We start from the raw sequence: 12,309 nt of genomic DNA on the forward strand, positions 1-12,309 counted from the left end.
TGCATTTTGCTCAGCCTCCCCCATCCCATAGAGCCCCTGCTTCTGAGCACAATCAGTGGGCTACATTATATTCTGAAGAGTAAGGGTGGATCTGCTATGAAACTAATGAAGCTTAAGTTTCAGGGCCTCTAATCTCAGACCAGCTTTCATCCACATTTTTTTTTTAAAAAAAATGCCGTGATCTGTCATGGAACGAAGCCCACTGAAGAAGGTAACAGTGGTTACCCAAATCTCATTGCTCATTGTGAAGGGGGGGCATAACAATTCAAGCTTCAAGACCCCCAAAATCTAGGTCCACCACTGCTGCTTAATGGAGTTGGGGCATTGTTGAAATACTAATTGGTGTAAGGAAGGGCTTCAGCTTCACTCCATCACTGTCACCAGGCTCTGACAGTTTGGGAATAATATTGACAGTATTTTCTTGCTTAGGGCTAAACCAAACACATCAGGAGAACCATGAATGCCTCAGCTGTCTGTTCACATACACAGGAGGGGCTGGCTGTGAGTTGTCTCTTTCATGAAGAGGACCACACAGGCCAAAGCAGCAAAACCCCTTCCTCCCCACAGGTTAACTCACTGCCCTCCATCTCTTCCAGGGCTTTCCCTCCCATCTGATTCTATGTTTCTGTTCCTTCGCCACCATTTGGTAGACTGCACCCCCATAATTATACAAAAAAAAAGTTATAATTACCTCAAGGAACAAGCAACATTGCCCCATATCAGTTATAATCATAATGTACTGCAACTTTGTAAGTGGAAAAGGGAATCTATTGTAAATGAGTGATTTGTAACTAGTTACTACCAAGTTCTGAATCTTTTCATAAAATCGTAAGAAAAATTTGACACAATCAGACCAAAGTCATATCTTGTCTAGCATGCTGTTCCATAGAGGCTAACCAGGGGTCCCACCAGATGTAGAATAAAAAGACAACAACACCTTCATACTGCTCTTATTCAGTATTTAGCATTAAATAACAGAATGAAATATATAGTTATCATGTCTGGTAGCCATTGATAGCCTTATCTGCTCTGAATTTGTCTGTAAAGACCTGTGTAACCTTAGGCAACTTGCATAGTCCCAGACCATCCCCAGAAGAAGAGAATGGTAAGCCACTTTTGAGTACTCTCTACCTCAAAAACCTTGGAAAGGGTCACCATAGGTCAGAATCAATGTGATGGTGTGGGTGAGAAGGCAAAGATGTTTTCACTTCCCAGGAAGCCAGGAAGAGCAATTGGGGGCTGAGGCACTTCCTGAGCCAGAACAGTCGTAGAGGTGTACCAGTCTTCAGGGTGATGAGTTCCCACTGAGATGTTCGATTTCTTAATAAAAGTTAAAAATTATTGTTTTGTTTTTCCATAGGTTATAATCAATGACTATTGAGTTTGAAGACATCAGTGGATATTGCTGTTTTCTATTTTCAGAAGTGTTACTAGCAGCTTCATTTTGTCTTGCTGATAACCACAACATTTTAAGCTTTTCCTTTGTCTGCGAAAGTTCCCATTTTGGTGACAGAGTAAAACTTGGAATGGTTTTACCTTTCTTACCTCTGTGCTCTAAATGCAGATCAACATAGGACAGTGACAACAAGCAACTCCAGTTTCAGAGGTGCTGTGAATCCACTCCAGGTTTTACTCTGCCCCAAAAAACCAGCTTGTAAATAACTCCTATAAAGAGCTGAATAAAACTCAAAGTGGACTCTCCATACCTCTGATACTGGAATCATCAGCCACCCCTGTCGTAGGAATATTTACTCAAATCCTCCGTAGACGCACTATGGTTAGGGAGGAAAGCAGAAAAGAGCACATCTGCAGTGGAGAGGTTCTTGCTGCAGATGAGCAAGAACCTTCTCAAATGTAGAAGGTGATGATGGAGACAGGAGATACTAGGCACTCCTCTCTCAGTAGAGAGATGGTTAACGTAGTTGGAGGTAGTGACTGAATACTTCTTGTAATAAGGGATGATGTTTGGAGGTTTTAAGATCTTGGAAGACCTTTCACTCATTCACACCACTCTCACAAGCACAACTACTCCCAGGTTGTGGAACTCCCTCCGCAGGGAGCCCGGGATGGCCCCCTTCCCAACAGCCAGAGACTTTTCTGTTCAGAACTTTGTCCACTGGTCGGCTGCCAGGGAAGGAGCTTGGGGTGGTGGTGGTTTGAGGTGCTGTATTTTTAAAACATTTTAAATGTGGTTTTAAACTGCTATAATTTTTTTTATTCATTGGTTTTAATCCAATAATATACAATATTTAATTGCTTTTTAAAATAATGTAGTTTATTGAGATTTTTTAAAAGTTATCTTAAATATTTTATAAGCCACATTGATCCCATTTATTGGGAGAAAGGTGGAACGGAAATAAAATGAATGAATGAATGAATGAATGACTCATATGGGTCAGCATGTTAAAGATCGTTGGAATGGAGCATCTTGTTCCAGTACAAACTCTGGACTATATGAACTCTGTGTATCTTTGCCATGTATATTTACATGTGAATTTGATTATTATTTTCTTTCAGTGCCTTATTATCTGGTGATTCTGTGCAGCCTGTTTAAATGTAATTGTGTGCTCTATTTTTTTTTTTAAAAAAAGACTTTAATAGACAGTTTCGGCTTGGATGCAGATCAGTCTTGCTATTACTCCTCTCATTCCACATTTGCACCCATTCTTGTCTGCATAAGGCTCTCAGATTGTCTCTTGGCCTGGGACTTTTTCAGTCAGCTGGAAACACGTCTCTTGGGGTGGCGCCATCTTGGATGAAATGTGGGACTTCATCATCTGGTAAGAATACTTCACCGATGAGGGGGAAAATATGTTCTTTTCATTATTTCCCCCACCCCTTCACTGGGTTTCATTAAGAGCCCCCCAACCTCACCCTACTGCACTCCAGCTGCATGGGGCCACCCATGCTCCCAACCCCACCCCACAGGGCTAGTGAGTCTGCACTTTGAAAATGCCCTTTGTATCTGAGCAAGCAAAGGGAAGATGGACCCAACCCCCAACTTCTAACCCCACCCCAACCCCCAAGATGCTGCTACTGGTTGCTGTTTCCTTCTTGAAAAATTCACTTGAAAAAGGAGGAAATAGCTGGGAGAAGAAATCACAGGAAAGGCATCTTTCGAATCTTTATGCTTGCCGGCTTTTTCGGGGATACCCAAAGGATACAAATTGTTGGCACCATTGCCTGAAGTTATGGAAAGATTACAATAAACTGTGCAGGGTGTAACAACAAGAATCCCGGGCTTTTCTCCATTTATTGTACAATATTTATCACCATCTCAGTTTGTATATTTTGCTTTCTTTTGTGTAATCTTATCACTGGGACTGAAAATGATGTGATTTTTTTTTTTTTTTTTTTTTTGCTCCTTTGAGTAGCTGCCAAAAAAGCACTTACGTTGGGAGTATTAGTGTATCATTTGGCTGGCGCATCACATAATGGTTTTTTTACAGCAAGTATTTAACCATGTTTTCATCCTGTGGGAAAGAGTGATGAGTCTGTTTGGTGGTGGGGGGGAGGTTGTTTTTATTTTATTTTGCTTTTGCTTTTTTGGAAGTGCCTTGTGGCAATGTGGACATGCAAGAGATAGAAACCTAATGCAGCAAATTGGTTTCAACACACAAAAATGAAATAATCCAGGTCCTATGTGCATGCTGCAATCCTAGCTTTCAACTTTCCCTTTTTCCCTTGTTTGTCTCTCACTGGAAAAGGGAAGGAGCCTTATAGATACACATTATCAGGGCCAGTTAGAGAGTGTTTATAGGGAAGAATGTAAGCAACCTGCAATTGCAGAGGAAAACATCACAGAGTGCAAGCTACTGGGACTCAGCGTAGTAGAGTGTACTTAACACTACATCTGGATCAGCTTTCTGCCACAATAAGAAGCCTACATAAACTGCCTTGGGGTTCCATGGTAAAGGGATCAGGGTAATGGTGGTGGTATAAGTGTAATGCAAAAGTGTAATTCCATAGAGAACTAAATACTCAACTAAACTGACACACAATCTTCTGCTTAGTGTCAAGGCTTCTTGTGATCTTGGGGACTTGGCTAATGCTCACACATAGCCCTGCCGTTTACCAAGAACCTTTCTAACAGGTACAGGTGTCCACTCTAAAAAGAGAACTGCTCCCCCTGTTGCAGTGACCAGCAAAGGCTGTTGTCCATAGGAGCTTTATGCATTCTTCAGACCAGCTTTTTGAAAAAAGAAAACATCTGTATATTGCATCAGGAAATCCATTCAGGGATAGTGCAGGAGGAAAGAGCCTAAACTTGCTTGCAGATATTCCTAAAGCTAGCTCTCAAGGATGTAAGGGTAAGCTGGAAAGCATTATGGAAAATTTCCCATAGATCTTTAATAAAGGAGAGAAAGAACAGTACTGACTCCCCCACCTCCAGGATTTAAAGCATGAGTGCAGCAATCTGCATATCAACAACTGAAAGAAAAGACAATATGTAACTCTCTGTCTATCAGTTCTCACTGCTGCAGTTTAATTCTCACATGCCTGGATGTTTTGACTTCCAACACTGCCAAGTCTGGTTATCAGGCTCATAGCCCCACAAGCCAGTCTGCCAAGCCAGATGTGTTGGGGATCATGGGACTTGGAGCCCAGAACAACTGGAGGTGTCAGATTGGGAATAATTTGTCTAAGCTGTTTAAACTTGACTTGATCAAAATAAACTGAATTCAATCTGGAAAGCTATAAAAACCCACCTTTAACTAATGCTGATGGAAGAATGTGGCAACATCATAAGCGGGCGAGTGCTTAGAACATGAGGGTCTCTGTGCTTTCATTACAAGCACGCTTCAGGCATTAGTGAGGAGGAGGGAGAGACTTCCTGTTGAAGTGACCTGCATGGGGTGAGGGCTGAACTTGGCAATGTCAGGCTGGCAGGCTAAGAGAGATCCAACCCTTTACATTTCACGATACGTTTGCAGCATGATCCCTGCTCAATTTCACAGGAAGACCTGCTCTAGGCACACAGATCAGATTGGGGTCTACATTTTGTAGGTTGCGTTTGAGTGCTTTGCGAATACTGGGCATTCTGTCTTGCATACACTATTTTATGCTGTCCTGACATGTATTTGAAAACATCTGATTTGGGCTATTTCTTAGAGGAGATGCTGATCCAACTTTTCTTTGTCACTATATTTTTAATTGCTGATGGAGATGTGTTAACTGCCATGCTCTCAGGAGTCAGAATAGCATCCATAACAGGCTTCCCTCCTCATCCCTTCTTCCACCTTTCCCCCCTCGCTGCTCCTTCATCATGGTGAAGGTAAGGAGCAAACAAACTCGTAGACATCCACACCCAGCTAAACAAGCAGCCTGTTCCCAAATGGCACAACATCCATGGAAACATTTAGTAATCCCATAATCTATGACTTGAGGTAGTGAAAAAGCATTGAGGTTGTTGTTTAGTCGTTTAGTCGTGTCCGATTCTTCATGACCCATGGACCAGAGCACACCAGGCCCTCCTGTCTTCTGCCCCTAAAATCACAGAAACATAGAATTGTACAGGTGGAAAATACCCCAAAAGTCATTGATTCTAATCCCCTGCCTAATCAAGAAACCCACAGCTAATTATTTCTGATAGTCACTGTGGAACAGCTCTTACTGTCAGGAAGTTCTTCCTGGTATTTAGTCAAAATCTCCTTCCTTGCAAATTCAAACCATGACTTTTCCAGTCCTTGGGAACCATAGGGAACAAGCTTGCTCCTTCTTCCATGTGATGTGCTTTTCAAACAGCTGTCACCTCTCAGCTTTCCGTCGCCGAGGCTAAATCATTCATAGGGCTTTGCTTTCAGAAATGTCACCATCTTGGCCATCCTGTCCTTGAACATGTTGTTGATATCATAAAATTGGACATGCTTGTTGATATCGTAAATTGTGGTGCCCAGAACCAACACAGTATTGCAGGTGAAGTGTGCCCACCACAGCATATGGAGTGGTAGTGCTGTTTCTGGACACTGTGGCTGAAACCCTGTCCACACAGCTACACTGTGTAAGGCAGATGATGTTGTCATCATCCATGGTGATTTTTATATATTTTATATATAATATTTTATATATTTTATTTTTGTAAGTTCCTTTCATCATGGGATAGCCACAGGAAGCCACAGAATGGGAAGTATTTACTTTCTGAAAATTGCCACCTTTGGGATTACTTTCCTTAATTTATATCAACCTACTAAGCAGAAAGAAGAATGCTATTACATAACTGTCTCAGATTCATAGAAAAAAAGAGTGATTGACGGTAGCCACTTGAAGGCTGCAATGATTGCAATAATATATGTGATGTATAAATGTTGTTAGTGTGGCATAGTAGTCAGAGTGTCAGATTAAGAGGAGACTGAGGTTCACATCTTTGCTCAGCTATGGAAAGTCTCTGAGGGCTGATGACAGTAAACGACTTCCTACATACCTTGAAAACCCTATGAGGTATTTGGAAGTGATTTGATGGACCGAACACACACTTAATGCTTGCCCTGCAGAAGAGCTAGTCTGTTCAGATGGGGAGAGAGAGTGCTGTTTTCCTGCCATTGCAGTGAAGCCTGTCTATCTCTTTCCCTCAGTGGATGGATGAAACAATCTAGCTTGCAAGGTTCATGACCAAGGCACCCTTGACCTTGCCCAGGTACATTATAGGCATTTGACACTATGAATTAACCAGAGACAAATAACTCCTCCACCATTATCCTCTTTTAACAGTTCCCTTACTGTTGTTGTGTCTGGCCGTTCAAATCCATTTGTTTAATGCCAACAGAAACTTGACACTGATGGAGAGAGCAGCATGAGGGAGATAAGTCTGTGATTTCAAAAGCGACATCTTAATTGGATGGAGTAATGTCCGCTATAGAATCCTGTGGGACTGTGGCTTTCTCTGATGGCAAAACAGAGAATTGGCCCCTCTGTCATGTAATTTGTATCTGGATTTGTTGGGAATCTTCATAGCTCTTTGAATGACAATCCTTCATGAGGGTGCAACATTAAGATCCAGAACCAAGCTGTGCCTTCTCCTTAATTTTGGACATCAACCTAGATTTAGATCCTTTTGTAAAAGTGGCCATAATAAGCCTAAAAGCTGGTTCTGAGATTTGGAACAGAAAGTAATGGGTGTATCTTTTCAGTTTCTTTGGTTGAGTGCTTCCTATTGTACTTCCTGTGCTTAATCCTTTCACAATTATTTTTTTCTAGTCCACCTATTTGTAAGAAGGTGAGAAAGTCCTTTCCCTCACAGCAATAGGAGAAAAGCAAATTACTCAATGATGTTCTATTGGCAATATTTTCATACAGTATTTTTGTGACATTGAAAACTAAGGCAAAAAGCAAAGTGTCTTGCTTATATACTGTCCCATAGCGCTTAATGTACTGTCTGGGGGGTTTATCATTTAATTATGCAGGCTTATAATTTAATTATGCAGGCTACACGTTGTTTCTTTCTCCCACCAGTGAGTTGGGCACTCAGTTTACTGACCTTGTAGCGATAGAAGGCTGAGTCAGCCTTGAGCTGGCCTTAAGCCTCAGTTGAACTCAGGTTGTGAAGCAGAGTCTTGATTGCAGTATTGCAGTTCAACCACTGTGCCACAAGGCCTGTCTAGCCTTTCCTCCACAACAACCCTGTGAGGTAGGTCAATATGAGAGAAAGAAAAAGGTCCAAGATCCCCCCGTGAGTTTCAGGCCTGAGCGAGAACTTCAACCAGGGTCTCTGAAGTATGTCCAACACTCTAACCATTTTGTATGGTGAAAATAATGGGAAAACCAAATTTGCAGTCTTTAATTGTAAAATTCAGAAATCTCCTAAAAACAAAATCCCAGAAGTCAGTCAGTCAATAAGTCTCTGTCTGTCTGTCTGTCTGTCTGTCTGTCTGTCTGTCTGTCTGTCTGTCTGTCTGTCTTACAGAATCATAGAGTTGGAACGGCCTCCAAGGGTCACCAGATCCAACCCCCTGCTGATACAAGAAGTCCACAACTAAGCATTCATAACAGATGACCACCCAATATCTCTTTAAACAGCCTAGACACCATTATCTTCCTATGTGGCCCATTACACTATCAAACAGCTTTTATTTTCAGGAAGTTATTTATTTATTTTATTTAAAATATTGTTACTGTTTTTCTCCTTTAAAGGAAGTTCTTCCTAATATCCAGTGAAAACGTCCTTTTTTGGAATTTGAATTGATTAGTTAGGGTCTGTCATGTTCCCACCTGTCCCTTGGTTGTTTCACCAATCAAAGGGCACAAGCTACATGTCGTGTCGCTGCCACCAGTTGATTACATTAACATTATGTATTATTAATAACAGAGGTCCAGGCAAGGCGTCATTTTAAATAGAACCAAATAGAAGTTGTTTATTATTACAGGTGATGAAAATACAATCAATGTTATTAACTCTTAACAAAACATCCTACTTCATCCACTTCCAACTGCCAACCCTCTCTCTCTCCCCCTCAAACTCCAAATCCATACTCAGGATCCTCAATAATTCCTCAAAGGGCTTGGTTTCCAGACTTTCTACTGGCTTGGTTGGACTCCTCTGGACATGTTCTAGCTTGTCAATAACCTTCTTAAACTGTGGTGCCCAGAACTGTCACAGTATTCCAGGTGTGGTACTATTACTTCCCTTGATCTGGACACTATACTTTGTTTAATGCAACCTAGAACTGTATGAGCTTTTTTGCTGCAGAATCACTTGTTGACTCAAATTTAATCTCTGATCTATTAAGATGTTTAGATCCTTTTAACACTTACTACTACCCAGCTAAGTGTCACTCATCCTATTCTTGTGCATCTGATTTTGACTGTCTACTTTAGAACTCTGTATCATCCCTGTTGAAATTCAGGGTCTGATCACACAAGCGAAATGAACCCCAGGTCTATCGATTCTTTTTATACCTCTGTTGTACCAAATCACGACCATGTGGTAGATATACTGACACAAATGTTCCCATTTGTTTTAATGTTGGTTGTTGTGGGTTTTTCAGGCTCTTTGGCCGTGTTCTGAAGGTTGTGCTGTCCTCTGAAGATGCCGCCATAGAGACTGGTGAAATGTTAGGAAGAACAACCTTCAGAATATGGCCAAAGAGCCCGAAAAACTCACAACAACCATTAGATCCTGGCCATGAAAGCCTTCGCGAATATGTTTTAACGTTACTGATTCATTTCTTCCTATTTGAAATGTTACGGCCAGCTACAGCATGGAATCGATTTATTTTCTCTAATGTGTCCTGGGGCAGTGATGTTCTTTACTTTTAAAAAATCCTGTGGTGCAATAGAGAGGTTTGAGCCTCCTCTCCTCCTTCCTTTTGCCTTTGTAAAGGAGCACTTTGCAAGAGCAGAGGGATTAAAAAGGAGGAGAAGCAATCCTCCTTTCTTTACCATTCAAAGCAGGAAATGTCCTACTCAAGCCCTCATTCAAAGGGAAGGGGGAAGGCTGTCTCCTTCCAGCTGCTAGTAAAAACATGAATACATTGCTCAGAAGGAGACAGAAGTTGCTGATTTGTTGATATAGCTGTCAAAGAAAAAATAAGGGGGTACAAGCACAGTGGCTATCAAGTGGCCACGGCACCCAGAAACTTGAGCCCTTTGCAAAGGAGCACAATATTTTACAAGAGCAGAGTATTAAAAAGAATGACAGAGGAGAAGCAACCCTCCCTACCCCAACCTTCTACACCCCAGACCAAACCTGGGCAAAATGCGGCCCAAGGGCCACATACGGCCCGCGAGCTGCTCATGTCCGGCCCGCGGACAGTTTTGAACATCAAAGCCATTTATAGCTTTTTGTCTAAAGTTGATCAGTTGCTTATCTTTAACATACTGCAAAAAAACCTCTTTAGTATTTGTGAAGATTAACTAGTTTAAAATAAAAACAATCATAACATCACTGTTTCATTTTATTTTTAAGTAAAGTTGGTTCGGCCCCCAAACACAGTTCAGATTTTTCATGTGGCCCCTCTATAGAAATTAATTGCCCACTCCTGCCCCAGACAATCCTTAACCATCTTTCTATAGCTGAAGAACATTTAATCTTTCAATGCACTTTCAATACTGTTAATCCCTACCACTAGGGAAGCTTGATTCTGTTTCTGCTTTACAATTTTCATAGCTGCATAATTCATTTTTTATTTTACTTGTTGCTTATCGCCTTGAAAGCCCTTTTGGACAGTAAATTGTTTTTTTGACTTAAATAAACAAACAACAATAGTGCCCCATGAACATATTAAGAATCTTGCAGGAAACATCTGAAATCTTGCTGCTGATCCAACCTAAAGTTCTGAGGACATTCCTGAATGTTAGGTCATCCACCAGAGCCATCTGGATATCTGGCTGAGCATCTTCTGCGCTCAGGGTCTATATATTTGTCTAAAATGTCCACACAGAACCTCAGTCCTTAAAGCCTTATCTTTCCAATTCAAATACGGGCAAACCTCTAAGGGCCGAACGACTTATCTGCTTCATAAAGATGAAGGGAATGAATTGACTGCAGCTTCAAGCGCCTCTCTGCTGCCCAGTTACAACAAATCATACAGTCAAACATTCTCTAACTCCTGTTCGCAGGCACTCAATCAGGATATGAAACAAGGCTGCTGCATGACTGTCCCAAGTGCCCCAGCGAAGTTTTCTGTTGCATAGCCACCTATTCCTAAAGTCTCACATCTTAGGGCATATCTGATTCTTCAATCTTCTAAAAAGGATAAAGGTTAAAGTGGAGTGGAGTTAGTGCAAAGCTGCTACACTTGTCGCTGGTGAGCATTGTCTTCCCACCCATAATTCATTCCATTCCCCTTACCTTGAGCATGCCTAGTGGGCGCTCTCTCTCTCTTTTTGAACTACAGCCCCCAGAATTCCGTGTTCAGTGGCCATATTGGCTGAAGATTAGGGGGACCTGTAGTTCAAAAAAGGGACTTTTCCCAGCTGTTTTCAGGCACTTACATTCATATGATGAATGGGTTGTTGATTAAATAAACGTGATGTGTACATCTCTTTAACAGTTTTCAAATAAGAAGTTAGGTACATGTACACACCAGTACACACATGCACCCAGAATATATCTTTTCTGCTCTTCTGTATTTTTGGTTTATAAATCTTTCTGGGCCCTAAAACAGCTGAGGGCCCCCTCCTAATTCTTCTCCAGCGTCTTTTTCAAATTTCCATGGGTGCTCACTTGAGAGCGGTGTTTAGTTCCATAGGTGCCCACCTCTGTGACTATTTACAAGCCTTAAATCTATCTGCCCATACTGTGCTGTGCTCTGAGAAGGAAATTCAGAGCTTAGAAATGTTATTTTTTACAGTTTCTTGCTGTGTTGTGTGCTGTCACATAGAACTAACTTACAGGATCCCTGATCGGGCATTCGAGGTAAGCAAGATATTTAAGGAGTGGTTTTACCAGTGCCAGCCCCACATGAGTTTCTGTGTGGGGGTGGCCAGCTGGAGATTTGAATAAAGGTCTCCTGAGCTCTAATACATCACTCTGCCCACTACTACACAATGCTGGGCACCATTTAATTATCTCTCCAGCAATCCCCTTTGCTGGCTGGGGATTTTGAAGGTTGTACTGAAGAAACCTAACATCTCCAAGACTTAGTTGAACCCTCACAACAAACATGAAGGGATGGTAGTTGTCAGGCTGCCTTTTGCTAGCAGATATCTAAGCTCAGCCAGTAACCGATTACACGGAGGCAGTGGAGTGGGTGGATGGAAGGACAGAATCCAGCCCATCAGCACCTCCTTTCCTAAATCTTTCCTCAACTGAAGAAGAAAGAAGGACTCCGATTGGAAATGATAAATCCAGAGGATGCCTTTGGAAGGTATGCCGAGCCCACTGCTGTCAAATTAGTTAGTATGCTGTAGCTGCAACTCCTCTGCCATCTTCATTCACCTTAGAAATGTGGAGTTTGAATGGTTTATCTCTATTAATCACCAGCTCAAACAGCTTTGTGCACCATGGGCCGCAGATAATTAACTTCACTATACTGCTTGTCTTATCAGTATCAACCTCTTGTCCTCCTGTGAAATAGTTAAAACCATCAGCCCCTTTTTACTTTTCCATTTAACTCTAATGCTTTAACACTGATGTTCTAAATGGCCCATGATTCATACTTATTAGACAAACCTTTCTTTCTGCATCTCTTATATTTTTTGATAATTGGCCATGTACATTTCTAAGGGGCTCAACAGCTTTTCATGCCACTATACTAATAATTAAAGCTTTCCCCCACAGCCTTTCAGATTTCTCTTTACCTTCTTCCCTTTGATAAGTATAATTTGCTGTTTAATTTGCAAGAAAGAGAGAGAGAGAGAGAGAGAGAAACT

The sequence above is a fragment of the Pogona vitticeps genome, chromosome 2, assembly GCF_051106095.1.
Source record: "Pogona vitticeps strain Pit_001003342236 chromosome 2, PviZW2.1, whole genome shotgun sequence".
Lineage (NCBI taxonomy): Eukaryota > Metazoa > Chordata > Lepidosauria > Squamata > Agamidae > Pogona > Pogona vitticeps.